Source organism: Macaca fascicularis, chromosome 14 (assembly GCF_037993035.2).
Source record: "Macaca fascicularis isolate 582-1 chromosome 14, T2T-MFA8v1.1".
NCBI lineage: Eukaryota > Metazoa > Chordata > Mammalia > Primates > Cercopithecidae > Macaca > Macaca fascicularis.
The window spans coordinates 48,681,841-48,693,795 of NC_088388.1; the positions used below are offsets into that span (position 1 = coordinate 48,681,841).

An 11,955-nucleotide genomic window follows, 5' to 3' on the forward strand; every position below is an offset into this window, starting at 1 on the left:
GACTGAGGCAGGAGAATCGCTTGAACCTGGGAGATGGAGGTTGTGGTGAGCCGAGATTGCGCCATTGCACTCTAGCCTGGGCAACAAAAGCGAAACTCTGTCTCAAAACAAAAACAAAAACAAAAACAGATCTTCTTGACAAATATGTTCTAAAGGTCTGGTGATCAGGCTGGTTACTGACTACTGCTGCCACATCATCACAATACCTTAGCAAGGAGGGGTACCTGAGCTCATGTTCTTTTCTCTCCTTTTTCTCTTGCCTTCTTCCTCTCAGTGGAGAAGAGGTATAAAACACTGACTGGACTTCCCTAGTCTCAAGAGTCTGGGCTGAAATGAATTGAAGGAAGCTGATTTTTGTATAGCCTTCTAAACTAATCCTGACAATTTCGGTATTGATGGGTTTTCTTTTGCTTTGTTTTTTAAAAGAGATTCATTGGCTCCCCTGGGCAAAACTACAAAGCAGGCGTGTATTCGCCTGCCTGCTCAGACTTCCATAACAAAATACTATAGACTGGTGGCTTAAACAACAGATATTTATTTTCTCACAGTTCTGGAGTCTAGGAGGTCTAAAATCAAGGTGCCAGCTGATTACATTACTGTTGAGGGCTTCCTTGCCAGATTGCAGATGGCCACCTTCGCAATGTGTCCTCACATGGTAGGGAGAGCTAGCTCTCTCATCTTTTCTTAGAAGGATACTCCTATTGGATTAGGGCTCTACTGTTTATGACCTCATTTAACCTTAATTACTTCCATAAAGGCCCTATCTCTAAATACAGTTGCAGTGTTGGTTGGGGCTTCAATATATGAATTTGAGGGAACACAAACATTCAGTCCATAGTGGGGTAAAAGCCGGTGTTTGAGATTCTCTCACTTCTCTTTTTGAATATCCTTCTTCTTTCTAGCTTCCTTGACCTTGTTTTTGAGACTTGTTTCCTTTGCTTGCCTAAAATGTTCTTTCCAGACCTACTTTCCAAACTCTCCATCCTGTCAAAACTTCTTTTTCCAACTGAATGAAAATATGATTACCTGAAGGAGTCTGACATGGAATTCTACAATTCTACTGTTCGATAGGAGAGGATTTTTAAAATTTGGATTACTTTGTTTTTGTGGGTTTTTTTTTTTTTTTGGAGACAATCTCATTCCACCACCCAGTCTGGAGTACAGTGGCGCAATCTTAGCCCACTGCAACCTCTTGCCTCTTGGGTTCAAGCAATTCTCCTGCCTCAGCCTCTCGAGTAGCTGGGATTATAGGCGCGCACCACCACACCTGGCTAATTTTTCTATTTTTAGTAGAGACAGGGTTTTGCCATGTTGGCCAGGCTGGTCGCGAACTTCTGGCCTCAAGTGATCCGCTCCCCTCGGCCTCCCAAAGTGCTGGGATTATAGGCGTGAGCCACCGTTCCCGGCCCTTGGATTACTTTCTTTCCCACCTATTTGTCATCTTTCTCCTTTATTAAAAGGGCATAAATTAATAAAGACATATTTTTAGCATTATACCAATCGTCATCTATCAATAATAGCTCTTTAATTAGTCTTGGGGATCCTACAGGGTTCAAGAAAACCAAGCATGAATTCTTTCTTGGGCTAAATTATTTTGTTGGGGTGAGATGTATTTTAACAAATGTTTGGCCTATAGAACAAAGGGAATCTTTGGCAAAGTGACAATCTGCTTAATATTTTTAAAGAAACGAAAGTGGTTTTTGTCATTTATTACGTTGAAAGAATTTACCATGTGTTCTCATTTACTGTTAACAAATTTTCTGATTACTTTGTAGGCTTATTGAATCAAGTTTGGGAAGCATTGCCACAAAGTTTAACTTCTTCATTCATAACCTTGCTCAGCTTCGTTTTTCTGGTCTTCCTTCTAATGATGAGCCCATCCTTTCATTTTCACCTAAAACATACTCCTTTAGACAAGATGGTCGAATCAAGGAAGTCTCTGTTTTCACATATCATAAGAAATACAACCCAGATAAACATTATGTAAGTTTGATTTCAATATTTATAAACAATCATGCATGTATTATTGTTGTCCTTTCTACTTCCTTTGCTGACTCTGCTAAAGTTCCAAGCATTTGTTCTATTCATGCTGCTTTCTTCCATGAATGGTCCATAAATAAGTAAATGTACTTGAAGCATCCCTAACTTTTTTGTATTTAATTCTTGCTATATTTACTTCAAACAATAAGGATGGAGTGATATTCTGTCTTTTAGAGACAAGGCTATAAGAATGATGCAATTCTGTTTTTTCTCATTCTTCAATTTTTAAATTTTTATTTATTTGGTTTTTTTGTTCATTCTTCAGTTTTTTTTACATTTCAAAGGTAAAGTGTGCTTGTTGTACAAATTCAATCAATACAGAAGTATACAAAGTAAAAAGTCAAAGTTCCTTTGCCAGTCTCTGATACAAAACACACACACGTTGTCTTTGAACAGAAACAGGAACTTCAGCGTGCTTTTTCCCCTTCGAGACTATAAGCGTTATCTTTTTTGTCACTTTTCACCCTTGTGCTAACTTTTTTGTTAGACAATACTTTCCAGAACTGCCAGTTTTAAACTTTTTGGCAAATTGATAATCTTAAAAAGGTATTTTACTGTTTTAATTTTCATCTATTCTGTTAATAAATTTTAGTATCTTTTTGTATGTTTATTAAGTTATCTTAACACCATTTTATTGCATAATCCATTCTCTCCCCAATATATACTACTACCTTTAAGTTTATATATATGTATCTCCAAATTTGTTTCTGGCCTTCTATAGATAGATCCTACTTGGCACCAGTATTATATTCTTTAAAGTACTGTAACTTTATAAAAGTCCGGGTGCAATGGCTCACGCCTATAATCCCAGCACTTTAGGAGCCCGAGGCAGGTGAATACCTTAGGTCAGGAGTTCGAGAGCAGTCTGGCCAACATGGTGAAACCCCATCTCTACTAAAAATATGAAAATTAGCTGGGTGTGGTGGCATGTGCCTGTAGTCCCAGCTACTTGGGAGGCTGAGGCAGGAGAATCGCTTGAACCCGGGAGACAGAGGTTGCAGTGAGCCAATATTATGCCATTGTACTCCAGCCTGGGTAACAGAGCAAGACGCTGTATCAAAAATAAAAAAAGTTGAAATAGCCAGCAAAATAAGTTTTCCTTCACCACCGCTCCCCCCCGTAAACCTTTTGCCTTTTTTAAAAACTTTTTATTTATTTATATTTTATTTTATTTTGAGACAGAGTCTCACTCTGTTGCCCAGGCTGGCGTGCAATGGCACGATCTCGGCTCCTGAAACTGGTGCCTCCCAGGTTGAAGCAATTCTCATGCCTCAGCTCCTGAGTAGCTAGCTGGGACTACAGGCTACCCAGCTAATTTTTGTATTTTTAGTAGAGGTGGGGTTTCGCCATGTTGCCCAGGCACATGGCCAGGTGAATTCCTGGCCCTAAGTGATCCACTCATTTCAGCCTCCCAAAGTTCTGAGATTACAGGCGTGAGCCACCATGCCTGGACTATTTTTTAAATTTATTTATTATTTATTTATTTATTTATTTTTGCAACGGAGTCTTACTCTGTCGCCCAGGCTTGAGTGCAGAGGTGCGATCTCAGCTAACTGCAAGCTCTGCCTCCCGGGTTCATGCTATTCTCCTGCCTCAGCCTCCCAAGTAGCTGGGACTACAGGCGCCCGTCACCACGCCCCGACTTTTTTTTTTTTTTTTTTTTTTTTTTTTAGTAGAAACGGAGTTTCACCGTGTTAGCCAGGATGGTCTCAATCTCCTGACCTCATGATCCACCCGCCTCGGCCTCCCAGAGTGCTGGGATTACAGGCATGAACCACTGTGCCTGGCCACCTGGACTATTTTTATTTTTACTTTTTGAGAAACGGTCTCGATCCGTTACCCTTGCTGGAGTGCAGTGATGCAATCTTGGCTCATTTGGCTGGCTTGGCTCACTGTAGCCTTGACACCTGGGCTGAGTTGATCCTCCCACGTTAGCTATACAAGTAGCTGGGGCTACAGGCATGTGCCACCACAGCTGGCTAATTTTTATATTTTTTTTATAGAAACAGAACCTATGTTGCACAGGCTGGTCTCTAACTCCAGGGCTGAAGTGATCCTCTCACCTTGGCCCCTCAAAGCGCTAGGATTATAGGCATGAGCAACTGTGCCTAGCTTACACTTTTAAGTTCTAGTTTATATATCTTAGGATGGTTATGATCACTCTTAAAATGTAGTTAGATGTGCTATAAATACAATGACTTGTATTTGCTTTTTCCTATTGTTGACATATATATTACCAAGATAAAAGTACTTGAACTACATAGAAAAATTAAGCTATAAATTTCTTTTCTGTCAGGAAAGGAGGTTTTATTGCTTCTTGGTCTTTTAGTTAAGATCAATATAGGAAAGAAGTGGTTTTTTTTTGTTTTTTTGACACGGAGTCTCGCTCTGTTGCTCAGGCTAGAGTACAGTGGTGCCATCTCGGTTCACTGCAACCTCTCCCTCCTAGGTTCAAGCGATTTGCCTGCCTCAGCCTCCCAAGTAGCTGGGATTACAGGCACGCACCACCATGCCCAGCTAATTTTTGTATTTTTAGTAGAGACATGCGTGCTTTTACTATGTTGGCCAGGCTGGTCTCAAACTCCTGACCTCAGCTGATCCACCCACCTTGGCCTCCCAAAGTGCTGGGATTACAGGCATGAGCCACCGTGCCTGGCCTAGAAAGGTTTTAAATATAAATTTTATGTGTTTATGGTGTGATTTCTTTTCAGATTTATGTAGTCCGAATTTTGAGGGAAGGGCAGATTGAACCATCATTTGTCTTCCGAACATTTGACGAATTTCAGGAACTTCACAATAAGCTCAGTATTATTTTTCCACTTTGGAAGTTACCAGGGTATGTATCCATCCTTGTACATTAATCCTTTTTGTAGGAAACAACTTGTTATCAAATGTAGGTGGAAAGCTTTGTGTTAATACTTAGTAAGATATTATCAGCCATGTGTGGCTTATTTTCCTTTGTATCACAAGGACCTAATACAAAAGTAGACATAAACAAGGAACTATAAGTTTTTGTTGAATGAATAAATGATCAGGATGTTAAAATATGAGATTTTCTAGACTTCTAACTTTTGTTGAGCTTTAACTTTGCTGTCTCTACCATAGTAAGCAACACAAGATAGTAATTTGGTATCTTGGTTTTGAAAAAAGTCATACGCGGCCACGCATAGTGGCTCACACACTTATAATCCCAGCACTTTGGGAGTTAGAGGTGGGGAGATAGCTTGAGTCCAGGAGTTCGAGACTGGCCTGGGCACCATGGCGAAACCCCATCTCTATAAAAAACACAAAAATTAGCTGGGCTGGTGGCACATGTCTGAAGTCCCAGCTACTCGGGAGGCTGAAGTGAGAGGATTGATAGATACCAGGATGTTGAGGTTGCAGTGAGCCAAGATCACATCACTGCACTACAGCCTGGGCAACAGAGTGAGACCCTGTCCCAAAAAAAAGAAAAAAAAAAGTCATATGCTAAATCAGTGCAGAAATAATCTATCATGGGCCATACTGAGCTCCTCTGATAAAAAAAACTGAAGCATGGCCATGTGCAGTGGCTCAAGCCTGTAATCCCAGCATTTTGGGAGGCCGAGGTGGGCAGATCATGAGGTCAGGAGATCAAGACCATTCTGGCTAACATGATGAACACCGTTTCTCCTAAAAAATACAAAAAATTAGCCGGGCGTGGTGGCAGGCGCCTGTAATGCCAGCTACTCAGGAGACTGAGGCAGGAGAATGACGTGAACCCAGGAGGTGGAGCTTGCAGTGAGCTGAGATCTTGCCACTGCACTCCAGCCTGGGCAACAGAGTGAGACTCCGTCTCAAAAAAAATAAGTAACTGTAGCAAACACCATCAAGACTGTCAATCAAAATCTTAGTTTTGTATCAGATACCCTTTGGGAGTCTTCAGTTTTAATGTAGCTCAATGACCAGTAGATTTCCTGTGTCAAGTTGTTCATATTTTCTTCAGACTAGATTTCAAAAGTGAGGAGGAGGTGAAGTGAGTATTAGAGTTTGTTTCCATGTACAGTTTCATTTTTCCACTGCTACCAAAATAAGTGGAATTAAGATTATCCTTTCAGCACCTTACTTAGGCCTTACGTTATTATTTGTGGATTTTACTAGTGTATATATAATAGTTATGGCTGATTGAGTAGTGATTTTTTTTTTTTTTTTAGGGATCAGATCTGGATAAAATATTTGAGTGATTATAACTTGAGAAGAAATAGTAGAAAATAAGTATTAGATAGGTGCAAAAGTAATTGCGTTTTTTGCCATTACTTTTAATGTCAAAAACCACAGTTACTTTTGCACCAAGCTAATAATAATAAGTATAGGAAATCAACACATACCTTTTCAACCAATGCTCATCAAAGGATAATGGGTAACTAAACTATGTCATCTCCAATACTTTGAAGAGAAATCACAAAAAATTACTTATTTTATTTTATTTTGAGATGGAGTCTTGCTCTGTCACCCAGGCTGGAGTGTAAGCAATCTCGGCTCACTGCAACTTCTACTTCCCAGGTTCAAGTGATTCTTCTGCCTCAGCCTCCCGAGTAGCTGGGATTATTGGCATCTGATTATAGGCATCAGCACGCTAATTTTTGTATTTTTAGTAGAGATAGGGTTTCATCATGTTGGCCAACCTGGTTTTACACTCCTGACCTCAAGTGATCCACCTGCCTTGGCCTCCCAAACGCCATGAGTCACCATGCCCAGCCACAAAATATTACTTTGTAATGGATTAAGACTACTTTGTCTTTAAGTATATATAGAAAAAGTGTATTTCTAAAGAAATATTGTACTTATTCAAATCCCACTTGTTTTTGTTGTTCTTTTGTAGCTTTCCTAATAGGATGGTTCTAGGAAGAACACACATAAAAGATGTAGCAGCCAAAAGGAAAATTGAGTTAAACAGTTACTTACAGAGTTTGATGAATGCTTCAACGGATGTAGCAGAGGTAACCTTACTAAATGAGAAGTAATAACATCTTATACCTTTTGTGTTACATAATATTTAAACTAATGAATTGTTTTCTCTTTATTCTTAGTGTGATCTTGTTTGTACTTTCTTCCACCCTTTACTTCGTGATGAGAAAGCTGAAGGAATAGCTAGGTCTGCAGGTGAGATTATTTTTTTTCTCTTTATTGGTAACTCATGATCTGCAAGTCTGTAACTGCTCAATGAATGTGGTAGAATGACAGCAGGCTTACTAGCTGTAGTCTGAGAATGGGAGGAGAGTATTCTTTCTAAGCCAGTCTATTTCTGAATAAATATAACTTTCCTAATAGATGTGATTACTAAAGAAGTATAAATCAATGACCTACCAGGTTGTTTACTCCTTTTTCCCCTCCCTTCTATCCGCCCCACATGTGACAGTCTTGAAAATACAGCAAAAATCCTTTTATTGCAGCTTGAACCACTACAACAAATAAAGATGAAAATATTTGTATTTTCAGATGCAGGTTCCTTCAGTCCTACTCCAGGCCAAATAGGAGGAGCTGTGAAATTATCCATCTCTTACCGAAATGGTACTCTTTTCATCATGGTGATGCACATCAAAGATCTTGTGAGTGATTACAAAGAATGATGGTTATAGAGGAAACCCTTACCTTGGTAGGAAGCATTACTATTAAGGGACTGTTTTTCTTTTTAGGTTACTGAAGATGGAGCTGACCCAAATCCATATGTCAAAACATACCTACTTCCAGATAACCACAAAACATCCAAACGTAAAACCAAAATTTCACGAAAAACGAGGAATCCGACATTCAATGAAATGGTAAGTTAAAATCATTTCTAGAAGTTACCTTGGTTTATTGAGTTTTTTTTTTATTTTAATTTTTAAGTTCTGAGGTACATGAGCAGGATATGCAAGTTTGTTACATAGTTAAATGTACCATCGTGGTTTGCACACCTGTCAACCCATCACCTAGGTACTAAGCCCAGCATGCATTAGCTATTTTTCCTAATGCTTTCCTTCCCCCCATCCCATCCCCCAACAGGCCCCAGTGTGTGTTGTTCCCCTCTCTGTGTCCATTGTTTTGAGATTTTAAATTTTAAAACATTTTAAGGCCAGGCGCAGTGGCTTCTGCCTATAATTCTAGCAGTTTGGGAGGCCGAGGTGGGTGCATCACTTGAGCTCAGGAGTTTGAGACCAGCCTGGGCAACATGATGAAATTCCATCTCTACAAAATTATGGTCACTCTTTGGCTAATATTGTCACATGTTTTCACTTGAAATGTTCCAAGAAACCAAACAAACTTTAATTTGTGATTTACTGTTTCTTTTTTCCTTTGTTGTAGCTTGTATACAGTGGATATAGCAAAGAAACCCTAAGACAGCGAGAACTTCAACTAAGTGTACTCAGTGCAGAATCTCTGCGGGAAAATTTTTTCTTGGGTGGAGTAACCCTGCCTTTGAAAGATTTCAACTTGAGCAAAGAGACGGTTAAATGGTATCAGCTGACTGCAGCAACATACTTGTAAACTAGTGAATGGCTGAGCTTTGGAAGCAAGAACAGTTATAAATGTGCATGCATACATGCACACACAGACACACACACACTTGTTAATTTTGTACAGTATTTTTATACTTGGACAGAACTTATAAAATTAAATATACTTGCTGCATTTCAACACATCTGTTGGACCAACAGTCACATAACTAACCTTTTTGAATTTTTGGAAGCCATTGCTGTTTTAAAGTCATTATACAGAATGCTACAAACCCTAAACTTAATATATACTAATCCCTGAAAAAGACTTTGAGACAGTACTGTGTCAGTTCAGCCACCTATTTTGCATTGTTTTCTATAAGGAGACAGAGCATATGTGTTTTCCTGTTATGCACCTTTTATAGCCTTTACCACTGTGTAATGTTCACAAACACCAAAGTAAAGGAAAAATGCAGGATGTTACCATAAAATCCAGCTGCTATTCATGGAGCTGAAAAACAAAGCACAAATAATAGATAGCTATGTTAAGAACTACTAAGTAGTTTATAGAAGTAGGGAAAAACATAATACTGCTTTTTATTCATGTCTTTAAAGCCTTTTTCAGAATAAGTGCCAATCATTGATGTTGTAAATAATGGTGCCTTAACTTTATATGCTTCCCTGGCACTTCATTTCTGATTTTTTTCCTGGTTTGATAAATAATTAGTACATAGGTTTCACTCACTTTCCGCTTACTAAAGACAAGAAATTATGTACATGTACTAATGTTTTTCCCACAAAATATCCTTTACTTCTGATGTATGAATTAGTTATTTAAATGGTTAATTCATTTACGTTTTTGTTGCCGAATACCTGAATAAGACTCACCAATGTGATTGTACAGTAAATTCCATCATTCCATTAAAATCCTACATTTATTCCCAGGAGTGGTAATTTCACCTCCCTACATCTATACTCCACTCCCTCAGTAAATAAGTGAAAATTGTTAACCCATGTGCCCATTCCTGAGTAGGGCAGACTCTTCACAAGAGGCCCATGACAAGAATTCTAGGGTCCAGATTGAACTTTAATATAGACCTTTGTCTACGTAGACCAGTTTGTCTTGTAAACTGTCTTACTTACATGTGTAAACATTTTACATTCACGTGAAAAGTTATTTTCCTTTATATAATAGGATTCAGAATCATAAGGGACAGGATTGAAATTATTCTACAGTAACCAGTAAGAATAAGATACGGCTGGGTGCGGTGGCTCATGCCTGTAATCCCAACATTTTGGGAGGCCAAGGTGGGCGGATCACCTGAGGTCAGGAGTTTCAGACCAGCCTGGCCAATGTGGCGAAACCCCATCTCCACACAAAAATTAGCCAGGCGTGGGTGGTGGCGGGCAACTGTAATCCCAGCTACTCGGAGGGCTAAGGCAGGAGAATCTCTTGAACTCAGTCACTGCCTGGGTGACAAGAGCGAAACTCCGTCTTAAAAAAAAAAGAAAAAAGAGTAAGATTTATTTTTATTAGTTACTAATTTCAGACACAATTTTGAATTTGGATATATACATATATATAATAATAACTCTCATGGTTAGAGTAGAAATTCAGATACTTTAAAAATGGTAATAGAAATTGTACCAGTCAGGTTGCTGTGAGAAAACTGACAAAATATGCAATAAAGAATACCAAGAGAAAAAGGACAATCGCCAGTTCAGTTGCCCAGAACAGAATTTTTATGAACTGCACAAATGTTTAATGTAAATGGTGATACCTACAGGGAAGAAATAGAAAAGTTGATAATATATCAGTGGGACGGGGTGGGGGAAAAACTTGAAATTTTTGGTGCCTAACACTAATGGTCCATATGTAGTTAAACCCATGAGTATGGTATACGAATGTCTTTTTTTTATGTTAAAATGTGTTGTCTATTTAATAAGTTAATTAAAATGCAGATCAAAGCACCGCCATTTGCTTTTTCCACAGATCATTAACATTTCCTCAAAGTGTGTAAGTACCTTTGCAAATGCAAATGTGCTAGTAATTTTCACTTAAGCTTTTGAGACTTAATTCCATTCCACCAGTTATCACTTAGCCACTGTAATTTAAAAACAAACAAAAACTGTCTTGGTAGAGGTCATCGTTAATTAGACTCAACATGTACTGCCTTTTTGCAGTCTATTGTGACAGTGTCTTTTAGCACAAATAATAGAGCTAAAAAATGTCCTGTCACTTCCATTATAAGAAATCTGGATTCATATCTAAAAGTATATATAATACTGTACAGTTAAGAGTTCAGAATAAGTGGTAATGTTTTCTCTTAATTTAACTCATTTTGTGCCTTCTTTACTCATTCAAACACACATACATTTTACATATAGTTTATTTCTTTATGAAATGCTAATCTTCAGCCCATACCAAAAAATAAAAAAAGAGGGGAGCCTCTTTGCACTACTACTATCAATCAATTTTAAATTAGTTGGATTTTTAAGCATTTTTTAAAAGCTGACATTAAAGTAAATCTGAAAAACAAAAGTTTAACAAACTGACCAAGACACTAATTTTTACGTATAATCACAATATTTTATACTCACCTTTATTGACTAAAAATAATTATGCTGCATGTTGTCCTGCATCAGAAGAATTATTTCTTCTTGCCAGTGTTTTGGGATTTGAAGATAATGGTTCACTCAAAGAACCTATTATTTTCTCTACTGAGGAACCCAATGTAGAACTTGCACTGATATTTTTATTACTGCCTTTATATGAATCTATAGGTATCTAAATGTTAAGGCATGTATGATCTTTGATTTCTTTTTTCAAATTAAAGTTGTATAAAAGTTTCAGTATCTTGCCTTAAATTAGTTGCCTATTTCTAGAATTCAAATATTGTGGCATTTAAAAAAGAAAACATTCACTTTTGAAACTTAGACTTCAGATCAAAAAAGACTGAACCCCCACTATCATAATCTATAAATTTATTGCCATGTTGTTTGACTAGCAGTGCATATATGAATGAATATGGTAATTAGTCTCATCTATAAGAACCAAATACTTTAATTATATTAAGGTAGTGAATAAAGATGTATAATATTTTTATTAATACCCTGAATATATTCAGTGGATTGAATGTGACTTCATAACTGTACTACGATTGTATTAAAATATTTCTGGAATAAAAGAACTCTGCTATCATTTCTTTCCTTGTTGACAGTATATACTAACATTTTTGGTTCCAGACTTTGCTATGAGCTCAATCTTGATGTTCTTTCCATCTCACCCAGGAGTTTATTAGGTTTAATAATCCTCAATTTCAGAACTAACCTGTCAGTTGCCTCTAAACATGTTCAAATAGAGATTCTGACTTCTGTTACTCTTTTTTTTTTTTTTTTTGAGAGAGTTTCATTCTGTCTCCCATGCCTGGAGTGCAGTGGCAACATCTCAGCTCACTGCACCCTCCATCTCCTGGGTCAA

General features: G+C 37.9%; 1 non-coding gene across 7 annotated transcripts in view; it reads left to right on the top strand.

The window, feature by feature from the left end:
* The window catches only part of LOC101865224 (phosphatidylinositol 4-phosphate 3-kinase C2 domain-containing subunit alpha), a 118,769-nt gene extending 107,093 nt beyond the window's left edge, over window positions 1-11,676 (top strand). For all 7 annotated transcript variants that reach the window (XR_010580872.2, XR_010580870.2, XR_006692257.3 and 4 more), the window contains 7 exons: window positions 1,776-1,983; window positions 4,752-4,876; window positions 6,881-6,998; window positions 7,089-7,161; window positions 7,498-7,607; window positions 7,695-7,820; window positions 8,344-11,676. This is a non-coding gene — a transcript (phosphatidylinositol 4-phosphate 3-kinase C2 domain-containing subunit alpha). The remainder of the gene's footprint in view (window positions 1-1,775; window positions 1,984-4,751; window positions 4,877-6,880; window positions 6,999-7,088; window positions 7,162-7,497; window positions 7,608-7,694; window positions 7,821-8,343) is intronic.
* The last annotated feature ends 279 nt before the right edge of the window (window positions 11,677-11,955 follow it).